We start from the raw sequence: 12,193 nt of genomic DNA on the forward strand, positions 1-12,193 counted from the left end.
TATACTTAGAATGAACAAAATACATAACATGTATAATTATGAGCCCTATCTACATGCATTGCTGAGGAGGTGACAATCTTGAACTCTTCTGACACTTCTGCAGATCTGGACTCCAAAAAATCTCAGTTGACAGTCTACTGGTTTTACCTTCAGTACCTGCGCGAGGAAGCAATTCTATCGCGCTAAGCATTTCTGCTTAGTGGTGCAATAGTATAACAAGAAATAATATATACAAATAATGAAAGAAATAACTCATAATTCGGATATCCAAGAATCAATTTAATTTGGTATGGTATTTCTAGTATCAACAATTTTATATACTAGTTTGTTCCTCTTTGGAAGTGCTTAGTTTATAACCTTTCAGTAATACTACCCAGTATACAAATTATTCTAACTGTATTGCATTTGAAGTCTCTACGGTTCCGCAATTTATATTTTTGTTATGTTTCTTTTGCTAATCTCTTTTACTCATTCATTCAATACTTAATTTAATTGTACTGAAATTTCATTATACTTAACTTAACTTAGCTTCTTGAATTGAATAATGTTTTAAATGACTGCCCATGTAGCCTATACACTGACCAGACTGGATAAACGGATATACTAGCACTGGGTACCTAGTACCTCGGGCCGTCACACCATCGGTCACAAAGTATCTCCTGGTGTGCAAAAAGTGTGGCTAAAAAGCCATATAATCAATCAGGCATTAAGCCGAGTATAATAACACAATCTGCATAGCCATAGGCTATTAAAATCATAGTATGGCATAATAAGTCATAAAATACAGTATGACGTAAAGTCATTTACAGAACAGCTGTCAGAATCCTATTGGCATGCCAATCTATCCAAACTAGTCAACTAGACAAATTAGGGCATATTACAATGTTACATATTTAATTCTTTATTCATAGGGTTTATAAATCTTTATGCCTTTCACTGGTCAATAAAATTATTGACAAAGTTATGCATCATGGATAGGTTGATTCTAGCATCAACATGTCACAATTTACAATTCAATATGTTGTCAATATAATGCAATTTACCCTTTTCACAAGTTGGCATTCATTGCCAAATTACTTCAAGCATCATTTTATGTAATTACCAATTTTCAATTTTAGTATGCTAGATTGGTCTAGATTAAAGTCCTATTTTACTTGGTTTTTAGCTTCTGGTCAAAGAAGCAAAATTGTAGCTCTATGTCTTATTGCACGTGGGGCAAAATTTTAGGTCATTTCGAGTTGTATAGACCAAGTTATGGCCAATTTACTAAAGCTGGACAGATTGCACCTTTACTTCAAAATTTGGTCAATTTCTCAATTTTTGTGTGCTAGATTTGTCTAGCTTAAAGTCTTATTTCTCTTGGTACTATTCCCTTCAATTCGTTTCCTTAGTCAACCTATAATGTTGACCCTTGATGCACTCTATGTGAGTCAAATCTAATGTTACCAATATATCATATTCTATAGCCCTTTAGTGTTGGTATATGTTACCAATTTCATTTCTAAGTGTATTGCATTTTATTGCAATTTACCGGATTTCGGTGTACTATTTTGACATAGCTGGACGACCTAGTTCCCTCGGTTTTTGGGTTTCGATCCAAACTACAAACTTGTAGGTCTATGTCTTATTACACACGGGGCAAAATTTCAGGTCATTATGAGTTGTGTAGACCAAGATATGGTCAATTTACCAATGCTGGACAGAAAGCACTAAAATAGTAGGCTTAGGTCATTTTTAGGTCACTTTTGGTTCGGCCAGTTTTGGTACCTGAACTTGTGCAAGCTATTTGACTTGGTTTTGGCCATTTCTGAGTTTTGGTGTCTTCATAAGAATTGTAGCTCTATGTCTTATTGCACTCTGGGTAAAATTTCAAGTCATTCTAAGTCGTATAGACCAAGATATGGTCAATTCACTAAAGCTAGACAGATTGCACCTTTAGTGCAAAATTTGGTCAATTTTAGTTCTGGCAGTTTTGGTACCTGAACTTGTGCAAGCTATTTGACTGGGTTTTGGCCATTTCTGGGTTTTGGTGTCTTCATAAGAATTGTAGCTCTATGTCTTATTGCACTCGGGGCAAAATTTCAGGTCATTCTAAGTTGTATAGACCAAGATATGGTTAGTTTACTAAAGCTGGACAGATTGCACCTTTAGTGCAAAATTTGGTCAGTTTTAGTTCTGGCAGTTTTGGTACCTGAACTTGTGCAAGCTATTTGACTTGGTTCTGGCCATTTCTGGGTTTTGGTGTCTTCATAAGAATTGTAGCTCTATGTCTTATTGCACTCGGGGCAAAATTTTAGGTCATTCTAAGTTGTATAGACAAAGATATGGTCAATTTACTAAAGCTGGACAGATTGCACCTTTAGTGCAAAATTTGGTCAATTTTAGGTCACATTTAGTTCGGCAGCTTTTTGTACCCGAAATTATGCAAGCCATTTGACTTGGTTCTGGCCATTTCTGGGTTTTGGTGTCTTCATAAGAATTGTATCTCTATGTCTTATTGCACTCTGTGCAAAATTTCAGGTCATTCTGAGTTGTATAGACCAAGATATGGTCAATTTACTAAAGCTGGACAGATTGCACCTTTAGTGCAAAATTTGATCAATTTTAGTTCTGGCAGTTTTGGTACCTGAACTTGTGCAAGCTATTTGACTTGGTTCTGGCCATTTCTCGGTTTTTTCGTCTTCATAAGAATTGTAGCTCTATGTCTAAACTAACCATGGTAAAAATTTCAGGTCAATTGGACCTGTTTTGAGTGAGTTATGGTCATCCCAAGGACTACTGTTCATATGGTCAAAAATCTGGGTTGCAAGGTTGCTAATCCGGATTTGGTCATTTTTAAGGTCAGTTTCTAGGCAGAATTTTGGCAATATTTCTACATGAAAGTTGGCCTATTTGGTGTCTAGTTTCACCCCCCCATTGGCTTCATACTAATTGGGTTCATAGTTTGGCACTTATGGCCTAATTTAGGTACTGCCTTCAATACACAACCTGCACAAAGCACATACACTTCCAATTTGATATTCCTTCTCCTCCTCATTACTTCAATATTCAATCAATAACACTTCCATATATATATTGTACACAATTCCAGCAACAATTTTGGGCAGAATATTCAAGTGCTTAATGCACACAATTCACCATTAAGTTCAACATTCACTTCCACCAAAATTCAACATATCTCAATGTCAATATTACACATATACTTCAACATAATCATACTTCAATATCACTTACACTTGCTGCCCACAATTTAAAATTAGCATATTTCATTAATAATGTTCACACACAAATTCATGGTTTAATAGGCTGCCAAACATGGCAGTTTGCCCAAAGCATTAAGGTTCCATTACACACCCTTAATTCAAGCACTACATGCACATACTTAGATTTTAACTTGCTACTTCCTCCATTTAAGTTATTCAACCCTAGTTTCCATCCATTTGAGGTAAGAAAAACTCAACTACAATAAACTTTCATGGCTGTCCAAAATTGAATATATCAATAACTCATCAAATCCTTCAAATTTCTTCACCATCTAACTCATCTCAATAATACAAACTTTAATGAAGCAAGGGATGAAAAACTAGCACTAACCTTTTTTGAGCTTGACCAAAACTTCATCAAATCCTCTTCTTTTTGCTTCCATTATACTGCCCATGATGTATAGACTATGTTTAATGAAGGAACTTATGAAAATCAAGGCTTGAAGATGGGTAGATGAAGGCTTGTATATGGGGCAACCATGGATGAAGCTTGGAGAAATTTCAATTCGGCAAAGAAGAAGAATGAAGGAGAAGATGAATAGTGGAAAAATCTGTCCTAGTGGTCCTTATATACTCCACTAATACCCCACTAATCACAATTAAAAATTAGATTAATTCAAGATTTCCTTTAATTGCAATTATGCCCTCCAATTCCCTTAAATTACATGTTATCTTGAATTTCATTTTTCATTAAATTTTCAAAATATAATACCACTTATTTTTCATGGACATTTAAGTCAAAAGTAAACTCTAGGTGTCAATTGACCAAAATACCCCACTTCGGGTTATATTCTCAATTTTTCGGTAACACCGATTTTTGTCTGTTTCTCGATTTTTTATTTTTCTTTGTACTACTTTATTAATTTTTCTTTAATAATTCTAGTGTCAATTATATTTCAATAGACCTTTACTTACGTCCCGGAATTAAATTCTGAGGGTTCCCCGCAGTCCTGGGGTCGGCAACGGCCTTCTCAGTGCGGTCACCCATCACTGCGGTGCCAGCTCGTTTAACTTAGCTTCATTTTCTCTCTTTCATTTTTCTTTGATTTTTCTTGCATTTTCTTTATATGTCTGTTCATTATCACCGAAGTTTAGTTTCAGACATTCTGACTTTCCGGGACAGACATTAGCTGTCGGAACAGTAGAATGTACGGACTACGAAAATGAGGATGTTACACAATGAGCTTGAGGAGTTAAGAAGAGATGCCTATGAAAATGCTTGCATATATAAGGAAAGGACCAACGCTTGGCATGATAGGCATATTAGGAAGAAGGAGTTCAAAGAAGGTGACCTTATTTTATTGTTCAATTCTAGATTGAAAATGTTTATAGGGAAACTTAAGTCTAGATGGACTGATCCGTAGAGAGTTGTTAGGATTTTCCCTCATGGAGCAGTTGAACTTTATAGTGAGAGATCAAGGAATTTTAAGGTTAATGGTCATAGGTTAAAACATTACATCACTGTAGAGCCACTTGAAGGAGCAGGCAGTTGCAAGCTCTTTGATCCTACACCTCCATCTTAGCAACAGTGAATCAAGGGTCAAGCTAAGGACCGTAAATTAGCGCTCTTGGGAGGCACTCCAAGTTCTTTTATTTTGTTTTTATAGTTTATTTTAGTTGCATTGTTTTTATTTTGTTTTAGATCTCCCTCAAATTCAATATTGATATTGTTTATCCTGTCTTTTGTAGATTCTTTTACTAAAGAAAGGAGATACTTTTATGATGGGAAGTGCTCTTTCCTTGACTTTAAGTCCCTATCTATTCTAAAATTGATTCTTTAATTTTGTCTCTTATGTACAGATTTTTGTTGTTATTGCCTATCCTATGCAGTAGCTTTTTAGTTTTTGAACAAAAACCTATGGAGGACCTACTGTCAGCACTTTCATCATCTAAATATGGTTGAGGTTTGGTATTCAAATTCTTAAAATGCTTTTGTGGAATGAATTTTTATGGTGATTGTTGATTTTCAAGATTTGGGAGTTGATTTAGTTTAAAAATTTAAATTTGTTATGTTGAGGTTTGTTGAGATTTGATGACAGTAATTTAGTGTTCTTGGATGTGATTTGGTGTAATTTGGGTTTTGGCATATTTAAATTTTAGTTAGGGTGCAAAACAAGTTTTCTAGATTTGGAATGCTGAAATATAAAATCTTGCAGGTTCATTGGAAATTTCACTGTTCACATAAGTTACTTACATGACTTATTATTTTTAATTGAGTAAATTTGCATTGTGATGCCTTTTTGCAATTTGGGAGATTAATTTGAATGCATATGGATCTGTTCAACTGATATTTTCAATGAAAAATCTACTTTTGAAGTAAAATAATTTAGTTTTGGATTGAGTTACAGGCATTGCAACTATGTTTTTAAATGTTTCTTTGATTTTGAAAAGCGCATACCCAATTGCATAAGCCATGTGAAATTTGTGTTGTTTCATTTCTATTTTATTCATGTTTGCAGAAAATTACATGACTTGTTGTATAAGCTATGCACTTTCACGTTGGAAATTTCAGGTTTTCATTCTTTCTGCTGAAAATTGCATGACTTGTTGCATAAGCTATGCAATTTCATGCTAGGTCTTCATCTGCTTCATTTTTCATTGTTGAAATTTACATAACGTCCTGCATAAGCTATGCAGTTTCACGCCATGCTTATGCATCTTCACGCATAACCTATGCACCTTTAAAAAACTTCCCTAACCCACTGTTCTCTCCATTTTTCACGCTGCCACTTCCACTCTCTTCCATTTTTTCCTCATTTCTCACCATTTTCTTTTCCTTCTTCTATATTTTTGCCGAAACCACATCCCAAATCCTTATTTTCTTCTATTTTCCCTTCTCCACACCTTCTTTATTCTATTTCGATGGCTTCTTCTCCTCCACCTTCACCACATGGATCACCAATACGCATTGAATCTCTTGCTATTCAACTTCCCAACCCACAATCACCGCCACCACAAGCTTCAACTTCCTCAACCTCTCGAAGAACACGCTCTAAAAGCACGAGGCCTGCTTCTACTTCTCGACCACCTACTAAACGCAGAGCACGAACCCAGGAAACTGCAATTTCGATATCATCACCCATAAACCCCAAAAAAGCCTCCACTACAAAATATAAGGCTATAAGCACGCAAGGAGCAGAGCCCCCTGTTCAATCTCCACCCTCAAGCAAGCAAAAAGCCTCTGCTTCTCATTATGCTCCTCCTCAGTTATCACCCATTTTACCTTGGCGCTTGGTTAGCAATGAACATAAGGTAGTATTTAAGAGATTGAAGGATAGAGAAATCACTACTACCAGGTATATTGCAGAGGATGTTTTACAGTCTATTGGGCTTTATGATGATGTATTTACTTATTTGGACGGGTTGGGTTGGGTAGATTTTGTAAGAAAGCAAGAAGCAGTTTATTTAGCTTTGGTTTTAGAATTTATATCCTCATTCTTTGCTGAACTTAAGTTGCATGAAAAGACATTTAAGCCTATCATGAAATTCAGATGCTTAGGACAGAACATGGGGTTAACTCTTAATGCATTTCATGAAATATTTAGGTTTGATATGAATGGGCTATTTAGTAGTGTGAGCATTCGGTTCAATCGAACCGAATCGAACTGAACCGAATTAAATTATAAAAATTGAACCGTAAATTTTAGAAATCGAATCGAACTGAAATGGATGAAAAATCGAATCGAATCGAACCGCTCTATTTTGATTCGGTTTAAACCGATCGGTTTGATTTTTGATTGATTTTTTAATTTGGACTTGATTTTCAAGTTATTTAGTCTAATTTTAACTTTGGTTTGAACCTAATAACCATTAATCAATGAAATTAAATAATTAATATATATATAATTAAATATAATTCATAAATTTTTCATAAAAATAAATCAATTCAAAAATCAATTCGGTTCTATTTAATTCGATTTGACTATATAAATTACTATTCGGTTCGGTTCGGTTTAACTAATTTTTTTCTCTTTGAAACCAAACCGAACCGAAATAACCGAAATTTTTATAATGTAAAATCGAACCGAACCGATTGAACAGAATTGACTCGGTTCGGTTCGATTTTTCAGTTTGAACCGAATTCTGCTCAACCCTACTATTTAGGGTGCCTTACAAGAATACCACTATGTTAGATACCAGTGTTTGGGATGAAATTCAATGTTGGAAAGAAATTTCTAATGATTATGATAGATTTTCCTCTGGCAGGTCCAAGGACTCTCAAATTAAGGACCCAACCCTTAAGTATATTTACAAATTGATAGCACATACTATCCTAGGAAGGGGATCTAACACTGGTACTCTTAGTAATTTAGATATTTTCATTCTGTGGTGTGCTAAAAATAGATTTAAGGTTGCTCCAGGGTGTTTCTTTTATGAGCATATCCTACATATAACCAGTAAACCATATGGTTCCATAGTTCTTGGTGGGCTAATTACTACTATAGTGAAGCATTTTGGCTTTTACCCTACAGTTTATAACATTCCCTTTAACCAAGACACACTCTCCTTTGATGCTATCTTTTTATCTAAGAATGGCATTGGAGCACCTATGTCCCCATCCTCTGTACCTCCTCCTACAACAGCAGTTCAGCAATAGCAGTCATTTGCTTAGCCAGCACAAACAGTAGCACCAGAACCTGCACAGACAACATCTGCAGCTGGACTTTCTTCCACTGACCCTCCAGCATTCAACACCAAGGCTTTGTTCAGTTACTTGGAAAAGCTCAGTGATGATATCTATGCTGTGGATAAAAGGCTAGACTCTGGAATTGATACCCTGAAGGATCGCAATGAGCAGCTTTTTGATCTGATCATGGAAACCAGAGAAAAACAGAACAAGTTAGAGCCGATGATGTCGCAGCTTATGTCCTTCTTAGGCATGCCTCCTGCAGCTCCCTCACCTCCATCATAGCCTCCACCATCTCAACATCACCAACCTGGTTCAAGCTCTGCAATTGATCCTTCTGACAAAGGCAAAACGATAGAGTTAGATTGACTTCTGTTTTAATCTAGCATAGTTTTCATAGCAGCTCTTACTTTCTTTTTATACAACGCTTTAAACTTCTACAATAGTTGGAACAATCTTAGTTTCGTTTGCTTGAATGTTTGCTGTTTAGAGATACATTTCTATGGATATTTCTTTTGTGTTTTTCAATTTTTATATATATGATTTCCATTCCAATTTCGCATACTTGTATCTATATCTCCTTGAAATGTAGTTTTTTTTTTTGTTGTACTTGTTCTTACATTCAACAGCTCTGCTGCAGGTTCTGGATAATTGCATAATTCATGCAGTTGTATTTATACCAACACACCATTTTTGCATAGCTTATGCAATTTGCTTATGCAACATAAATTCCAAATTCTTAAACATGTTCTGAGTTGTTCCAGGTATATTTTCCTCATTTCCTTTTAACTTTTACATATTCCCTACTATGTTTTCTTATTCTTTTTAAATTTTTGAGATTCATGGTGCACTACCTTAGACATTGAGAATAATGTCCAATTTTGAGTTTAAGGGTATGCATTAATACATTAATTTTAATTTTTGCAAAAGGTTTTTCACATTTTAGTATAGGTACATTCCATTTTATTTCATTTGCATACTTACATTGTAAATGTATTGCACATATACACACATTACATTTCATTTAGAAATCATACCATATAGATATTACATATATAGATACTAGTTTATCATATTTAGTTAATGCATTGCTCATTTTTAGGAACCATGCATTCATAAAATAAAATTTTTGCATAAAATTTTTGCCAAGTCCTTTAAGTAATGAAAGTTACTTAGTAGAGTAATTCATCCTACCTTTAGTTGGGTTTGAGGATTGAAAGTTTCCTTAAGGATGAAAAGTTTTAAAGTGTTTGGCTTTGCCTATATCTTTTTAGCCAAAAAGCGACCTAACTAGTCATTTAGAGATGGGAGTGTTTAGTCAAGTAATTTTTCACCAATCCTAGAATAAATTTTCTAAACCTTTCGAGGTGAAATACCGGCTTGTACTTGAACAGGGAGATGATTAGGCATTCTTTGATTTAAACCTTCTCATTTTAAACCTTTTGCCTTTACTTCCAATTAAAATTAACCATTGTAAACCCCTTTGAGCCTATATATTCCTAATTTTTCTTGGAACTCTTATTGTTACCTAGCTAATGAACCAAATACTACTACCCTTTTCATGAGGGAGAAGAGATGCTTATCTTATGGAAAAGTGCTAGTATATGTGCTTTTCATTATTGTCATTCAAATTGAAGGAAATGCACCCAAAATAATTAAAGAAAATGAATTTGGGGGTGGAATTTTTCGAGACAATCATCAAAAGAAGATAGAAGATACAAACTTAAAGTATCAAAGTGCCCCTTCATTCTCTGCATTTTATAAAATATGCTAGCACTTGAAAATTCTCATTGTGTATTTCTCTCCTTTTTAAAAGGAAAAAGGTTTTAAAAAAAAAGAAAAAGAAAAAAAATCATAAATAAGAAGTGTACCTTATATTTTCAAGATTAAAAATATTCTCATATTTTGAATCCTTTTACCTCTTTTCTTGTTAGTCTCATTTTGAGCCCTATAGCCCCATTACATCCCTAAAAGTCCTTTGATCTCTTGATTGTACTTGCTACATTAGTGGAGATAGGGATAGTAAGTTTGCTTATGGGATTGGAAATTTATTCATTCATTCATCCAATTCCATCATTCTATATAGAGGCACTTTGGCTATTGATTATTCTAGAGTTTCTTTTTAAGCATGACTTTCTCTTATGATTGATTGGTTTGGGAACTTTTGAGTGAATAATTAACCTGAGGCTAAATGGTGAAAACTTGGGTAACCATTTGATTCTTTGCATCTTGAAAGATGGGTGTATAGATTGTTGGTATGGCTAAAGTTAAGTTAAATTACTTTAGGAAGTGATTTTCATAAATCCATGGACAAGGCACTCCAAAATTGTATTAAATTTTAAAGCTTGCTTGAGGACAAGCAAAGAGTTGAGTTTTGGGGTATTTGATATATGCATCTCATATAGTCATTTAGCTTAAGTTTCATAGTCATTTTATCCATTTATTAGTCATTTTAGTTAATTTTATTAGTTATTTACTTAATTTTTCATAATTGCCAATTTTCATATTAATTTGTAATTTTGCTTTTGTTTTATAGATAAAACATTGTTTGGAGGGGCTAAAAAGTAATTTTGCAAGTGAGGAGTGAAGTTCAAGTCTAAAAGTGCATAATTTGAAGCCTAAAATTGAAGATTTTTTAATTTTGCCAAAAGTTGCATAGCCTAGTGCATAGGCTATGCACCATCTTATGCAAGAGACAGGAGAAGCATTGCAACTCTACCGAAATGTGCATGGCTTTCTGCATAGCTTATTCACCTTCATGGAGGATGAACTCAAGTTGGCCAAAATCTGCATGGCCTCACGCATATGTTATGCAATAGCTTATGCAACTGACTAGAAAACCTCCCAAACCTGTCGAAATGTGCATGACCTCTCACATAGCTTATGCAATTACTTATACACCCTCACAGAAACTCTCCAAAGCTTACCAAAACATGCATAGGGACATGTATGACCATGCAAACTTGCTTTCACTCATTCTTTCCAATTCTGACTCTGCATAAGATGCTCCACGAGCACAATTCTAGCTATGCAACTCCTCATTAATTGATTGAAAAGGGAAGATTTTGTCACACGTGTATGACCTCACCAAACATCATTTTAGTCCATTTTTAGGGTTGATGTCAGGGCATATAAAAAGGCATTATTACCTCATTTTGCAAGAAGAAGAAAGATTGAGAGAGCAGGAGACAAAGGAGCCACCAATCTCATCATTTTCTATCTGAAGCTCTAATTCTTCTTCTTCTCTACCATTGTCTACGCTTCTTTCACCGGTTTCTTCAATTTTAATTCTATTTTCATCTTTTATTTCCTTATTTTGCTAAAATCATGGTATCAAACATGAGTAGTGAGTAGTTCTTTTTAGATTCTGGAGTTGGGTATATAATATTTGAGATATTTTGAGGATTTGAGTTGATTTATCCAGATTTTATATGTATTATGAGGTTTTATCCATTTCTTGTGTGCCTAATGGCATGCTTAGTATAGGATCCCATTAAGTATTGTTCTTAATCCTTAGTTGAAGCACCGAAAAGAAAAAACCAAATGATAGATAATCAAGAAATTAAACTTAATCAACTTAGATATAGAAATAAACTAAGGATTAAGAGGATTAATAGATTAATTAAGGAATCTAATAGGTCTTAATTAATTTTAACTCCATGAAAGTAGGATTGAGTTAATTAAAATACTCTTTGTCTCACTCGAAATAGTGCTCAAAATATTTAAGAATTAATCTCCTTGCAATCTATAATTTCCATATGTTTGGATAATCAATTTAAAATCTCAAAATAGTTTAAATATGAAACCCAAAACTCTGGAATTACCATTTTATCATTGTTAATCGTTAATTTTTATTGTCTATTACTTTAATTCTTTTCATGTTTCATTTTGCTGTATTTGTTGCTTGTAATTTTAGTGATACTTGTCATTCAATTAATTTCTTTGCTGAATTTGCATATATACATATTAAATCTCCAATCTCTTCATTTAATTAATTTTTAGTTTAAATTTAGTTTAGAATAGTAACCTTTCATATCAAAAATTTAATTTAGAACACTACTCTTCGAGGGAATGATAACTTTTCTATACTACTTGAACGACTCATGCACTTGGGCCATATCACTGCTTATATTTAAGAGGGAATAACGTAATAAAGAACAAATGAGAATATATTTTTCAAGCCAGCACGATTTTCCATCTTCTTAATTTGAGATTCCTTTCTGGCCTTTTATTTACCTTTATTTTTATTTACGTTAGTTAAAGTATAATTAATTACATTATGTAATTGTCATTTTATTACATC

Source organism: Hevea brasiliensis, chromosome 3 (genome assembly GCF_030052815.1).
Source record: "Hevea brasiliensis isolate MT/VB/25A 57/8 chromosome 3, ASM3005281v1, whole genome shotgun sequence".
Lineage (NCBI taxonomy): Eukaryota > Viridiplantae > Streptophyta > Magnoliopsida > Malpighiales > Euphorbiaceae > Hevea > Hevea brasiliensis.